The 13,531-nt window shown below is 32.1% G+C and overlaps 1 pseudogene; it reads left to right on the top strand.

Annotated features, from left to right (window-relative positions):
- Positions 1-3,866: 3,866 nt before the first annotated feature.
- LOC114386206 lies at positions 3,867-13,019 on the top strand (annotated as a pseudogene).
- Positions 13,020-13,531: the final 512 nt, after the last annotated feature.

Below are 13,531 nucleotides of genomic sequence, written 5' to 3'. Positions count from 1 at the left end.
TAGAAGTGAATAGAAAATGACAAAAATGAAACCAAAAAAGCAAGATGAGAATAAGAATTAAAGAAGAAAAAATTATTGTTGAAGTACCAACCTCCCGAAAATTCCACAATTGATTATGCAAGCAGGTCCAAAAGGGAGAAGCGCAAAAGTTTGGTTGTTGATTAAAAGCTTCATAGCTGACACCAATTTTGTTACATTCAATACCATCTAAGGTAAATCTCACTCTCTCAAGCAGCATCCACATAGAAATGTTTCTCCCCAAATCCTGTGGTTGCGCAGGGCTGCCCTGTCACAAGAAAAATTGTAAATATTTTGTTTAAGCTTGTAACAGTTGTGAATCATGCCGAAAGTATGTAAAAGTAGTTCATCTCTGTTTTCTTCCACAACTACACTAGTAATGCCAAGATTAATGTGTGTGATTTGCATTAAAAATGGGAAATAAGGTCAGTCATTAAAAGAAATGCCTAAACTAGTGGAGGAGACTGCAGTGACTAAAGAGAGCACACGGCTCTACGGACTTGCAATTGCAATATATCAGCCTCCTTATAATTATATTTTTCTAATATGATTCCAGGTTGCAAGAATTCTTCATTGAGTAACCTCATTGAGTAGCTATATATGCATATAGCTACATTGTTGACATTTTTGGCAAGAATACATCTTGGTACCTCTAAGCTAATCAACATACAAACAAGAGCTAGAAGAGAAAAAACCATTTTTCACATAGCCTAGAATGATAAGGAGGTTCATATAGCCTTAACATTAAATATCAGTCCCTTAATACTATATCATACTTGTACACCATTGATTGAAATATGTAATGAATGGTATTTTTGTATCACATTAATTGTGCACGAGAAAATATAATTTTGTATAACTCCAAAAATAACAGTCATGGCCATGTTTTCAAGTCTATCCATAATGCAGTGACCTCTAAAAATTTAGAATTGTACAATTAACAAACATGATAATAATTTATTCAATCAATGCATTTTACACTATTTTTCTCCGATTTTTTTTAATAATTTATTTCTCTGATATTTGTAAAGATAGCTAGCACTATTTATTATTCATTGTAAAATTTTATTATATTTCAATTCATAATAACATGTTCGACAATTTGTTTGCAAAAGACCAATATCCAAAAAGTATCTAAAGGAGAGTTGTAACTTTTAAGTAACAAAAAATTCAAGAAACCAATCTAGCATACCAATTCTTTATCTTAATTGAACCTCGATCAATTTTGTTATAACTAAAGTCAATGGAGGTCAATTACGGTGAAACCAGTCAAACAAGCATACCTGTCTTGGTACGACCAGATAGAAATCCTCAAAAGATGGTATATTTGTATACCCAACAAAATCTCCAATAAGATTAACCCTCAAAAATTTATCATCAGAGATCACTGTTCTATTTTCAGGACCCACAACCACTTCCTGCCGGCCAAATTATGGACAGACAGATTTATGTGTTAGATACACAAAAATGGTAAAAAGATATTACTGACATGACTCATTGAGTGCATTTACATCTGTTATATGATATGTGAAATTGTAAATCAGAAAACTAAGAGAACATGCAGAAAATTGTAAACCAACATATCCAGCATCATAAGACAAAATACAGTCTATGGAAAAAATGCTTGTCAGGTTTAAATTTCATATTGTTGCATAAGGAAACCAATAATTACATACCGAAACTTTAGTTCCACTCTTCACCTGTATTCGAACACTAAATCCCAATGTTCGCCGCCCAATGCCAAAAACATGAAACCTGAATTGAATGAGAGAGAGAGAGAAGGAAATCTGAGTTGTGACTGATGATTAAAACAAAGAAGTCACTTTTTACTTTGGAAAATTTCAGAGGTGATTACAATTAAAACATGACATGATGAAAAAACTACACTATAACTAATCTTAAATAACAATGTTCATAAAATTGTTAGAATATCAGGGTATTTAATATTAAGCAGTATTTTTTAGTTAAATTATAATATCCATACATTATCGATGTTAATAGTTGAATTTTACTAGTTATATTTCATAACCTATATACCTAGGGGTATAATACATCAATATACTCCACTGCACCTTTCTCCCCTTTCTATCTAATCCCTAAAATTACAACAAACTTAAACCTATTTGATTATTGCAACTGACACTTTTTAAAAATCTGGAACTAACTGGAAAAAAAAGTTAATCTGAAATTGTTCAAGCACAGTGAAAACAGAAACATTTCAAACAAAAATATCTTGACAAGATAACATAGAATGGGATTTTGATCTATATTTGTAAACGGTTCAATGTAAAAATGGTTTCCATATGTTCACCTAAGTCAAGCACAAAATCCAATTAAGACCATATATAAACCAGGGTGGCTCAAATCAACCACAATTGGATTTAAAAAGGACGGGGAGGGTGGAAGCTTACCAATCACCAGGGAAACGCACACAATGTGCAGTGTTGGCCTTTCCTTTTGTCAATTTGTCAACTAGTTAAACAATTTCACCCATAATTATTAGTTTTGTGTTTCCTAAAAACTTACAGAATGTTGCAACATCAAAGCACTTACAAAAGTTTCCACATGATGAAGGCATCCGCCGCTGGGGCCCACATGGACAACATATTGGCTACATTAAAGACGGAAAGAGAGATATGTTAAACCTGAATCAGCAGTGAAAGGTAAAAATGCCAAAGAATATTTGAAGGAGGTGGGAACAAACGCTAATGTCTTTTTCTTATTCTTCCCTTTGAATAATTTATTTTAAAATTAGGAGTTGGAAGACCACCTGAGTGTACTCGATAATATGACCCTCTTCATCTCGCAGTCTGCAACACAAGTAGCAGAAACCAAGCGGTGAAATTAGCATTGTCTAAACTCTAGTCAGTGTCTAGTTCATAATAAAATAGCAATAAACATGGCTTGCCTTTCACATGTCTTCACGACATTTGCACCAGCATCTGGCTCGCATTTGCGTGTCTTAACATAATACTCTTCAGGTTTATAAGGAACATCCTGCAAACGATAGATTATTACATCCACATGTACATGTACGCAATCCTCTTACGGCAATTTGCTTTGAAAAAATAATTCTCCAAAACCATAATAAGATGATGATAGATTACTCCACAAACGATAATGACAACAATAATAAGTTATTGTTAATGCAACCAAAATGAGTAGATTACAGAGAGTGAATAAAAGTAACAGAAGAGAAGTATCATACTCGTATGTATGTTAACTGATACAAGGCATATGCAGAAGTTTTGTTGACCGTTATGACAGGAGGAATACGCAATGTCTGCATCTTCCTGCTTGAATTTTCCTCCACTTCCACCAATTCCGCAACAATCGATGCCTCTCCGCCACTCTGCAAAATCACAAAACAACAACCTCAACACACAGGAACACAATGAGGAGCGTAATGTGAATGTGATTTATTTACCGAGCCACTGGGAACAGCCATGTTGAGTACGATTTTGGTAGTACAGTTGAGATTGTCATCGGAGTTGGAGTTCTTCTCGCACTTCTCCAGCTTCGATTTGGAGATGATTTGAATTCCGACGACATAGAAGGAAGAAAGTATGAAGATGATTATTAGGGTGATAGCGGAACGCAATGCCATTGTTATTGTTATGCATTAGTTCTCTAATTGGCCATACATAATACATGGGTGTGCCCGTGCGTGACAGTAACCGCCAAAATATATTCAAAGGCGGTTTGGCGGTTTTTTACTTTCCTTTATGCTGTGTTTGGTTGGAAAGTGAGGAATAAGTTACCAAACGTAGAAATGCGGTGTGTGTATCTAATTGGTCTCACAGACATGCACACTCTCCCTCATTTGTCGACGGAAAAAAAAAAAGAGCATGGATCCAGATGCACATAGAATAAGATTCGTGCAAGTATCAAACACCAAAACCCCCGCTAATGTAGGAGGGAAAAGGATTTCCATTTACATCACAATATCACATGCAAGCCGAATGAGAGAGACTTCACATTATACAGCATACACTAACAAGAGAGTGTTTGGGTTATGAGATGCGTCACCTATTTCTTTGTAAACTAATTAATCATTTTAATGTTCATATATACTTTAACGAATTTACATTCATAAATATTAAATAACATTTTTTATAACGAATATTAAAATTAATTAAAAATTTATGCCGCCGTAACGTATTCATATATATTTATGTCAGATTCACAAAAACAACACGTTGAGAAATATAATGGATTTGAAGGGTTGTCACTTTATTTTTTATTGATTATATTTATGTTCTTATATATATAACTTTTATTCATTGATCTGTCATTTTAAGCTTCGTGTTTCTCTGGAACAATGCATAAGCGGTTCTTGCAGGATGATTCTAACATTTTATGACCTCGGACGAAACAATATTAGAGACTCTTATACATTTGTATTTTAAAATATAAACCTATATTCTATGAATAAAAGGTACATATTTTTATTTAATTGGTCTAAATTTTCACCGAAACCGAGCTCTTTGATAATAAATTTTATCAATAGTTCATTGTTGTGATTTTATTACCTTTACTACTATTTTTTGATTTGCTTCCAAGTAAATGTTTTATAGACAGCATCTTATCTGTAATTATTAATAAATAATTACCTTTTTTGTGACACATTTCTTTAAACTACTTCATCCTCTAAGTAATTCTAAAAATCACCATTGAATCAAATAGTTATTAAAAAAAGTCTATTTCTTTTTAAATTTTTTGTTTTTCTTTTAAATGTTATAACTATTAAATAATTATATTTGTAATCAAATGAATTTATCACTTGTAAAAAAAATAATGTATGACTTTCTCTTTTATATTAATTTCATTACAATTATTTAGTAAATAATGACTATTTTTTTTATTAACATTTGCAAATGAGACAAACTTGTCCACATTATATAAGAGATTGACAACTTAAATTTTGATACATGCGAACAAACATTATTAATTTCTCTCTATTATTATTCTTCTTATAATCTTTTTTATTTTTTTTTCTCCCATCTTTGTTATTATTCTCATTTTTTCTTAGGCTCTCATAATGTGCTTATAGTTTTGGCCTTTGAGTGACTAGAGGTTTACTTAATTTTGTTCTCTCAGCCATTGTCACAATACAACAGTTTTTTTTTTAAACAATTTGATAGCAATTTCTTCTTCAATTATTGTTAACTACTATTATTTTAAACGATAATAATGTGAGTAACATAATTTATTTTAGTTCAATAATTTTTTATAACATAAATAATATGACATTTTTATTTAAATTTACTTTTAATATATATATATATATATATATAATTTTATTATAAATTAATAGTTATTAATGACATTTGAAACTCACAAATGGCATTTGTAATTTTAAGACTTTCAAAAATAGGATGTACTATTATCGATTTTTTTTAAGAAAAAGCACATAATTATATATAGTTATATAATAAAATTTAAGACTTATATATTCATCTTTGTTTCCTCTCTTCATTATTTTTGTCTGCACCTTGTCTTCTTTATTTTTGGCATTAATTTGGTTGTTTCACTTGTAGCATTGTCAATCACCAGACAATTCACTCTACAGGTTTGATTTCTCTTTTTGTTGCAATCCTACCCCCCAAGAACATTGGATAGAAGACTCCAAGAAGATTGAGCCAAAGATGCAAAAGAAGGTCATAGGGTTCTCATGAGCCTTAGGGTAGATTTCGGGCTCATGAGCTAAGTATGAGCCCACTTATCTTTGTACATATTAGATTAAGGTTTTATTATTTTTGGATCTTGTATTTAGGGCTCCATAATGTAGGTAGAGTACCTTAGAAATGTAGGATTTTTCAGTCCTTATATTTTAGGGCACTTAGACTAGTTTTTGTATTAGGGGTAGTTTTGTAATTTCACATGCAATAAGTGAATATTTGATGTGTGTGTTGGAAAATAAATTTAATTGAATTGGGAGAAGCCCAATCCAATTAAATTTTAGAGGGGGAGGTGAGCTTTTTCTTGCCACATCATATAGTCACACTTTGTGCATGTCCTTCATGTTGTACATGCTTCATGCCACCTAAACATACTTAGTGGAGAATCTTAGATTTGATCTTGGATTAGTGGGTTGAACCATAACTAAAATTCGCTAATCATAATTAGTGAAATTTTGGCTCCAAAATTTGGCTCCAAAAATTCAATTTCGAATTCAAGTGAAATTTGAATAGAAATTCAAATTTTGTTCCAATTTTGTGTGACATTAGGCTATATATAAAGGCCTTGTGTGTGCATTTTTTCAACTTTGATCATTTGAGAATTACACTTCAAAGTTCAGACGTCTTTTTAGGCAAAAAATTTTGTGCTCCCTCTCTTCTTCTCCCTCCATTCTTCTCTTACCTTCAAGCAATTATTCATGGCTTCCTATGGTAGTGAGCTTCTTCTTGACTCATCTTCTCCTTGAAGTGACGTCTCCAATCATCTTTCTCCTTCTCCCTTCCTCTGCCATTAAACTTCAAGAAGCAAAGGACTCCATTGATGAAGAAGATCCAAGGCCTACAAGCTCCACATGGAGCTACATCACTTTTCCTCTTCGCTTTCTTTCCTCTTTTATTGTCTGCCACTTTTGTTGTTGCTGAGTTTGTTGTTAGTTATAGGTTGGTTTGATCTTCTTGGATTGAGATCGTTCCTTTTCATAGAGGGTAACTACAATAGATAGACTACATTTCCGCTCATTTGAACATTGGAACCCTAAACCCTCAACTTACATTTTCTTATTTCTTTTCCTTTTAGTGTTCCTTTTGCACAACATGTGAATCTGCAATGTGAAGCAGAAAGACACTACCTTATGTCTACCTCACAAAACAACCAACCAACCATGATTTTAGCATTAGCTTTTGGCATAGTCAAGAGACCCTACATATACTTAGCAACAAAATGCAAAGCATATTGAGAGAAACTTCTTTTTCTTTTATCTTTTTTTGTTTCTGTCTGTTATCATAAAGGACCAATAATCACCCACCATTAGAGAAATCAAATCCAGAACTACATCAACAAAAATCATGGTTCGTATTATTACAACCAACAGTCAATTTAACCCCTCACACATATACCATAGGTGCATTTATTTATCTACTTTTTTTTTTCATTTTTCTTGTATTTTGCTAATTGTCATTTGTTATTGATTGTATTATTATTAGGAATTGGGGGCTGGAGGAGGTGCATTTGGGGTGAGAGGCCTCAATGAAGATGATGATATTGGTGTTAGTATTTTAGGGGAATAGAAAATTGGTTAATTGATGTACGGTAGTTAGTGGGGTGGGATTTAAGAAGGAAGTGTAGTTAGAAATTTTAGATGACAAGCAATAGAAGTGGCCGTGTAGCTCTTGAACAATAGAAGGGGTTGTATTGATTTCTCACAAGTTATAATTAGTACAACATTATGTTGGTAAATATTTGTGTTTTAATTTAAAATTTATAAATATATATTAATTCTATTTTATAAAATAATATTTATTTTAGATTTTCTTAAGATTTTGTTTTAATGAGTCAACTAGTTTGTTATGTTTGTTGTGACAACTGTAGGTTGGTTTTCCAACGGTCATATTTCTAACGGTCATATTTTGTTGTTGCAAAATGCCTATATATATCTCTTTCCTCTTTTCTAGAAATGACAGACTGAGAGCTCTGGTTTCTTTCTGCCAACAATTTATCTCTTTCTTTTTTTATATAAAACTTAATTTTTGTGAGAGCAAGAACATTGGTGTTCATAAGGTTCGGGGATCCTTTCCCTGCACACGATCGGAACCAACGGGTTGTCGTATCTTGAGAGAGGAGCGCAATCAGAATTTCTTACCCGTGCAGTGGGGGCGTTTTCTCTCTAAGGATAGCGTTTACGCGCTTCAACCCAGGCTATTTAATTCTTTCCCTTAATTTAATTTTTCCTTGTGCTTATTGTATGCTATAATGTATTATTCATATGTTGTCAATTAAATTTAATTTGCTACTGCTATTTTGTTATTTAATTCAAGACTGTGCATCTTCTTCATATTTATTTTCTTTCATTTTTTATTTTGTTTTCAAACAGTCTTAGAGAGAAAAGTTAGTTATCACTTTCTTCTTGCATAGTCTTTTCTGCAGTAGCATTTTATTTTGCCAAAATATATGTCATGAATATGATTGACTCCCCTTTAGTAAGTCTGAAAAATTAATGGATGAAAACACAATGTATTATGCTTTATTAAAAATGTTTTATTATATTATTTCATTTCCTTAAATTTTACATTAGTGAGAGATTATTGAAAAATATTTTCTTATAATTTGAAATTTAAAATATATTTTCTTTATTAATGATGGTTTTGAAGAGAAAATGCTTTTAGAATTAGTTTATGTGAAAAACTAAAAGCATACTTCTAATTTCATTCCTATATGATTAGAAAACTATCTTTTACTTGGTCAAATGATCCTGTGAACACAAGTCTTTAAAATCAGGACATTTGTTGTTTGATTTTTAATTTTTATTGTTTAATGTTATTATTTCTACTGCAAGTATTTTGTTGTTACATGTTGACTGATTGTCTCTTTATTTATAACTCATTGATAAAAGATAAGCCTGTGAAAATATAACACACAAAAATAATAAAATAAACACTTTGGTGAAACTTTATATTTTGCATGTCGTATTCTTAAAAGAGTACCTTATAAACAAAAGAAAAATCTTTATGAGCTATGGAGAAAAAGAGAACTAAATCCGAAATATCTTAAAGTGTGGGGGTGTCTAGTAAAGGTTAATATCCCTATTAATAAGAAAAGGAAAATTAAAAAAAAATATTAATTATATTTTGTTGGATATTTTTTACATAATACTACTTATAGATTCTTAGTTATTAATTCAGAAGTATCTGAAATTTCTAATGGTACTATTATGGAGTCTAGAGATGTGACTTTCTTTGAAAATATTTTTTCTTGAAAAATAAATTGTTAAATCTTTGTATGGTTTGAAACAAGCTCCAAAGCATTGACACAAAAGTTTGATTAAGTTATTCTTTTGTATGATTTTCAAATTAATGATAGTGATAAATGTGTGTATGTGAAACAATTTGATGATAATGGATGCGTCATTTTATGTTTGTATCTGGATGACATATTGATATTTGGTAGTAATATGAATTTCATAAATGATGTAAATTTTTTCTTGTTTAGAAATTTTGGTATGAAAGACCTTGGTTGTGTAGATGTGATTTTGGGTATTAAGCTTATAAAGAAAAATGATGACATGACTTTTACCCAATCTTAGTATGTTGAAAAGCTATTGAAGAAGTTTAATTATTTTGATGCGAAACATGCTTTTACTCCTTATGACTCTTATCCATCAAGTTAAAGAAAATTTGAGTAAAGGAATTTCTTCACATAAATATTCTCAAAGTATCGTTTCTTTGTTGCATTTGACAAACTTCTCTAGGCCTGTCTAATATTGCACATGCAGTTGGTAAATTGGAAAGTAATTGAGGGATTTAGTGATACAAAATTGAAGTTCTGATTTTGATGAAATAAAATTGACGAGTGATTATGTCTTTGCTTTAGCTAGTTGTGTAGTATCATGATAATCTACTAGACAAATTATTATTTCATATGAAAGCAAAAATTATTGCTTTAAATACTGCTACTAGTGAGGCTGAATTTCTTAAAAATGTATTATGTGATTTGTCATTGTTAAATAAGCCTATACCTCCAATTCCAATGCATTGTGATAGTCAAATTGCTATATCTAAAGTGACAAGCAAAATTTTAATGAAAAAAGAAGACACTTAAGAGTGAGACATAAGTTTATAAGAAATTTGATTTCTCATGGTGTCATTTCTCTTGACTTTGTCAGGTCAGTAAATAATATTGTGGATCCGCTTACAAAAAGATTGACATGTCAACAAGTATTTGAGTCGTCGAGGGGAATGAGATTAAAGCCCATTATTTAGTTACAACAATGGACACCCGTCTCCGTGTGATTGGTGATCCCATGAATGGAGTTCAACGGGTAACAACGAAATTGTTTGTTGACTAAAGTACACCAAAATGAAATTTAGCGGAGTTGTCCGTTTCTCATTCCTATGACGAGGTGTATTATAAATTGTGGCAATATTAAGGTTGAGGTATTTATATATGTGTATTTTTGGTAAAAAAAAAAATACCTCTTAATGAATCCGATGACAATTATTGTAGGGGTGGGGGTCACAACCCACTCTTTGAGGATTCACCTAGTGAGTGTGGTGGTGGGGCCGCCACTGTGAGATATGGGCTAATCTCTAAGTGACACTCACGAAACAAGATACAAGCGCAAGGCCGTGTAACGCGTTACCACTGATTAGAACCTAATTGAACGCCAATATTGTAGGGGTTGTGTACTAAAGTCCGGTTAAAGAATATGTAGTTCAAGACAATCAAGTCACTACATTTTTCTCGGATGGAAGTTCATAAACACTAGGTATAAGGCTCAAACCCGGAAGATTCCTTATACCGAAATACAATATCACATGCTCTTTCTCTTATGTTTTTATACAAATTATCTTTTAGAAAATATATTTTAAAATTTTAAATTATGTGGGGGAATGTTGGTAAATATTTGTGTTTTAATTTAAAATTTATAAATATATATTAATTCTATTTTATAAAATAATATTTATTTTAGATTTTCTTAAGATTTTGTTTTAATGAGTCAACTAGTTTGTTATGTTTGTTGTGACAACTGTAGGTTGGTTTTCCAACGGTCATATTTCTAACGGTCATATTTTGTTGTTGCAAAATGCCTATATATATCTCTTTCCTCTTTTCTAGAAATGACAGACTGAGAGCTCTGGTTTCTTTCTGCCAACAATTTATCTCTTTCTTTTTTTATATAAAACTTAATTTTTGTGAGAGCAAGAACATTGGTGTTCATAAGGTTCGGGGATCCTTTCGCTGCACACGATCGGAACCAACGGGTTGTCGTATCTTGAGAGAGGAGCGCAATCAAAATTTCTTACCCGTGCAGTGGGGGCGTTTTCTCTCTAAGGATAGCGTTTACGCGCTTCAACCCAGGCTATTTAATTCTTTCCCTTAATTTAATTTTTCCTTGTGCTTATTGTATGCTATAATGTATTATTCATGTGTTGTCAATTAAATTTAATTTGCTACTGCTATTTTGTTATTTAATTCAAGACTGTGCATCTTCTTCATATTTATTTTCTTTCATTTTTTATTTTATTTTCAAACACATTACCTATTTATGTGTTTTATTCACCGACTTATTTTTAGTATTTACTGTTTACATCTTTCTAGTATTTACAAGCACTTTCACTTCTAGATTATCTATTTCTTAAATTCATTTTCTAGTTCAAGATCTCAGTTTTTAAGACTTTCATACATGAACTTTCTAGATTAATCTATTTCTATGAGAGTATTGTCTAACATAGTTTTTGCTTGTAGAAAATTCTATTGTGATGATTCTAGAAATTTACAGCATATTCAACAATTGGAATTTGGAAAGAATGAAGAAGAAAACAAGTGGCCACCATGGCTTAGGCCATTTCTCCAAACAAGCCTTTTTTTGTTCAATGCAAAGTCCACACAGATTTCCACAAAAGTGAATGCAACATGTATTGCTCGGATTGTATGAATGGAGCCCTTTGTTCAGCCTGTCTTGCTTCTCACAGAGAACACAAAGCTATTCAGGTAAAAACTTTGGGTTAAAATTTTGTTAACTAATAAGTAATTGTCTTTGAGGATCTATGACTCAATTTGATGCAATTTTGTGGGGATTTAAACTCCCAAAAGGCCAAACTAAGGATTTGGAAGCCTGTAATCTAATTGCGTAACTTTCCTACATTATTACTTTCTTAGGATCCAACCCTTTTTGATTGATCCTAAAAAATTGTCTTTGATGGGTTGTTATTGTATTCTTTCAATTCTTTATTAGTTTTTGAAAGACAAGGAGATCTTCATACCATGATGCCATGAGGGTGTCGGAGATACAGAAAATTCTGGACATAACAGGGGTCCAAACTTATACTATAACCTGTGCCAAGATTGTGTTTTATGAATGAAAGGCCTCAACTTAGGCCTGACAAAAGGAGTCACCAACACCTGCCAAGTCTGTGAGTGCAGTCTTCTTGATTCATTTAGCTTTTATTGGTTGTCTATATATATTTGCTTGCTTTATATGCATTTTTTTTTCTTTTTGGTGTATTTCTCTATGCTTTACATAACCATTAAGTGGTTGTTTTGACCATTGAAAATTTCTATCTTGCAGCATTTAAATTGAAAACAACTTGCTTATTTGAACCACTAGATCATAAAGAGGGTTATATAGAAAAAACCTTTTCATTCCTCCTTTTGACTTGAAGTTGCTTTCACTACAGCCCACTCCAGGTCTCCAACATAGAAAATGGTCCCTCTTCCTGATGCAATACAATCCACCTTCTTCTTGAGTGCTGAGAGACTCATCTCCTCTTCATCCCTTTTTCATGAACCTTGAAGAAATCAGTGCAAGCTGAAAGTTGATGAAATGTGTGTTGACTTCAATGGTCTGTCTGCATTGGTTTACACTAGTTCGCACAAGTTGCACACACACTGGTTTGGTTGTTTTATTGTGGGCTTGAATTGGTTCTTGCACACACACACACACTAGTTTACAAATATGATTTATTAGTTATTTTTATTTCCAGTTGTTTATTTTTTCTAATGGTATTCTTTTCCTAATTAATCCTTGCAGAATCTTTACTAGTGTAGTTCTATAGTGATTAGTGTTTTTTTTTTTTTTTATTATTTAGCTTTCCTTTTCCTTTTGCCCCTTTTTTCTATGTTAGTGTTGCCATTTCTTTCTAATGTAGGTAAATTTTAGCTTTCCATCTTTCTTTTACACATTTAGTGACCTCGAAAAAATGGGCTTTCAGGGAGTGGAACTACAACGTGCCAGCAAACATTTCATGGCTTTCGGCGGAGGCATGAGATTTTGGGTTGGAACGGACTTCACTAAGGTTCAGATGGCTGGCTATGTTTATTCATAGCTTGGTAACCATGTACAGGTAAGATTATGAAATGACAACGCCCTGCGTGTGAACTTAAATTGACATGGAAAATCTCTCTATAAGTAATTAACATATGAATATTTCAGGTGGCGACCCATCAAAGGAGGAAACATCCTCCAAACTCCGGGTTTATAGTTTCCAAATGGTTTTCACGTCCAGATCATGGAAGAAGATCTGAGGAAACAGCAGGAACCAGAATATACCATTACAAATTAGAAACCAAAACTCCGCAATATATGGTAGAAATTTAGGTTTGACATTTTTAAGAATCACAAGGCGATGAAATTCTTCTGGAAGCCAGAAAAGTAACCATAAGGATCTCTCACTCAGTTTTGATTAGGTCTCTTAAAAGTTATGTTTTTATTAGATTTTTCTTCTCAATATACTACAAGGTTTTTATGAAAAACATGGGTCAAAACCAAAATATGACGTGCCTTACCTTGCAAAAACGCAATGAGGGGGAAGGGAAGGAAACTTGTACTTTGGTAACA

The sequence above is a fragment of the Glycine soja genome, chromosome 15 (assembly GCF_004193775.1).
Source record: "Glycine soja cultivar W05 chromosome 15, ASM419377v2, whole genome shotgun sequence".
NCBI lineage: Eukaryota > Viridiplantae > Streptophyta > Magnoliopsida > Fabales > Fabaceae > Glycine > Glycine soja.
This window is presented reverse-complemented; position numbering and strand designations above follow the sequence as displayed.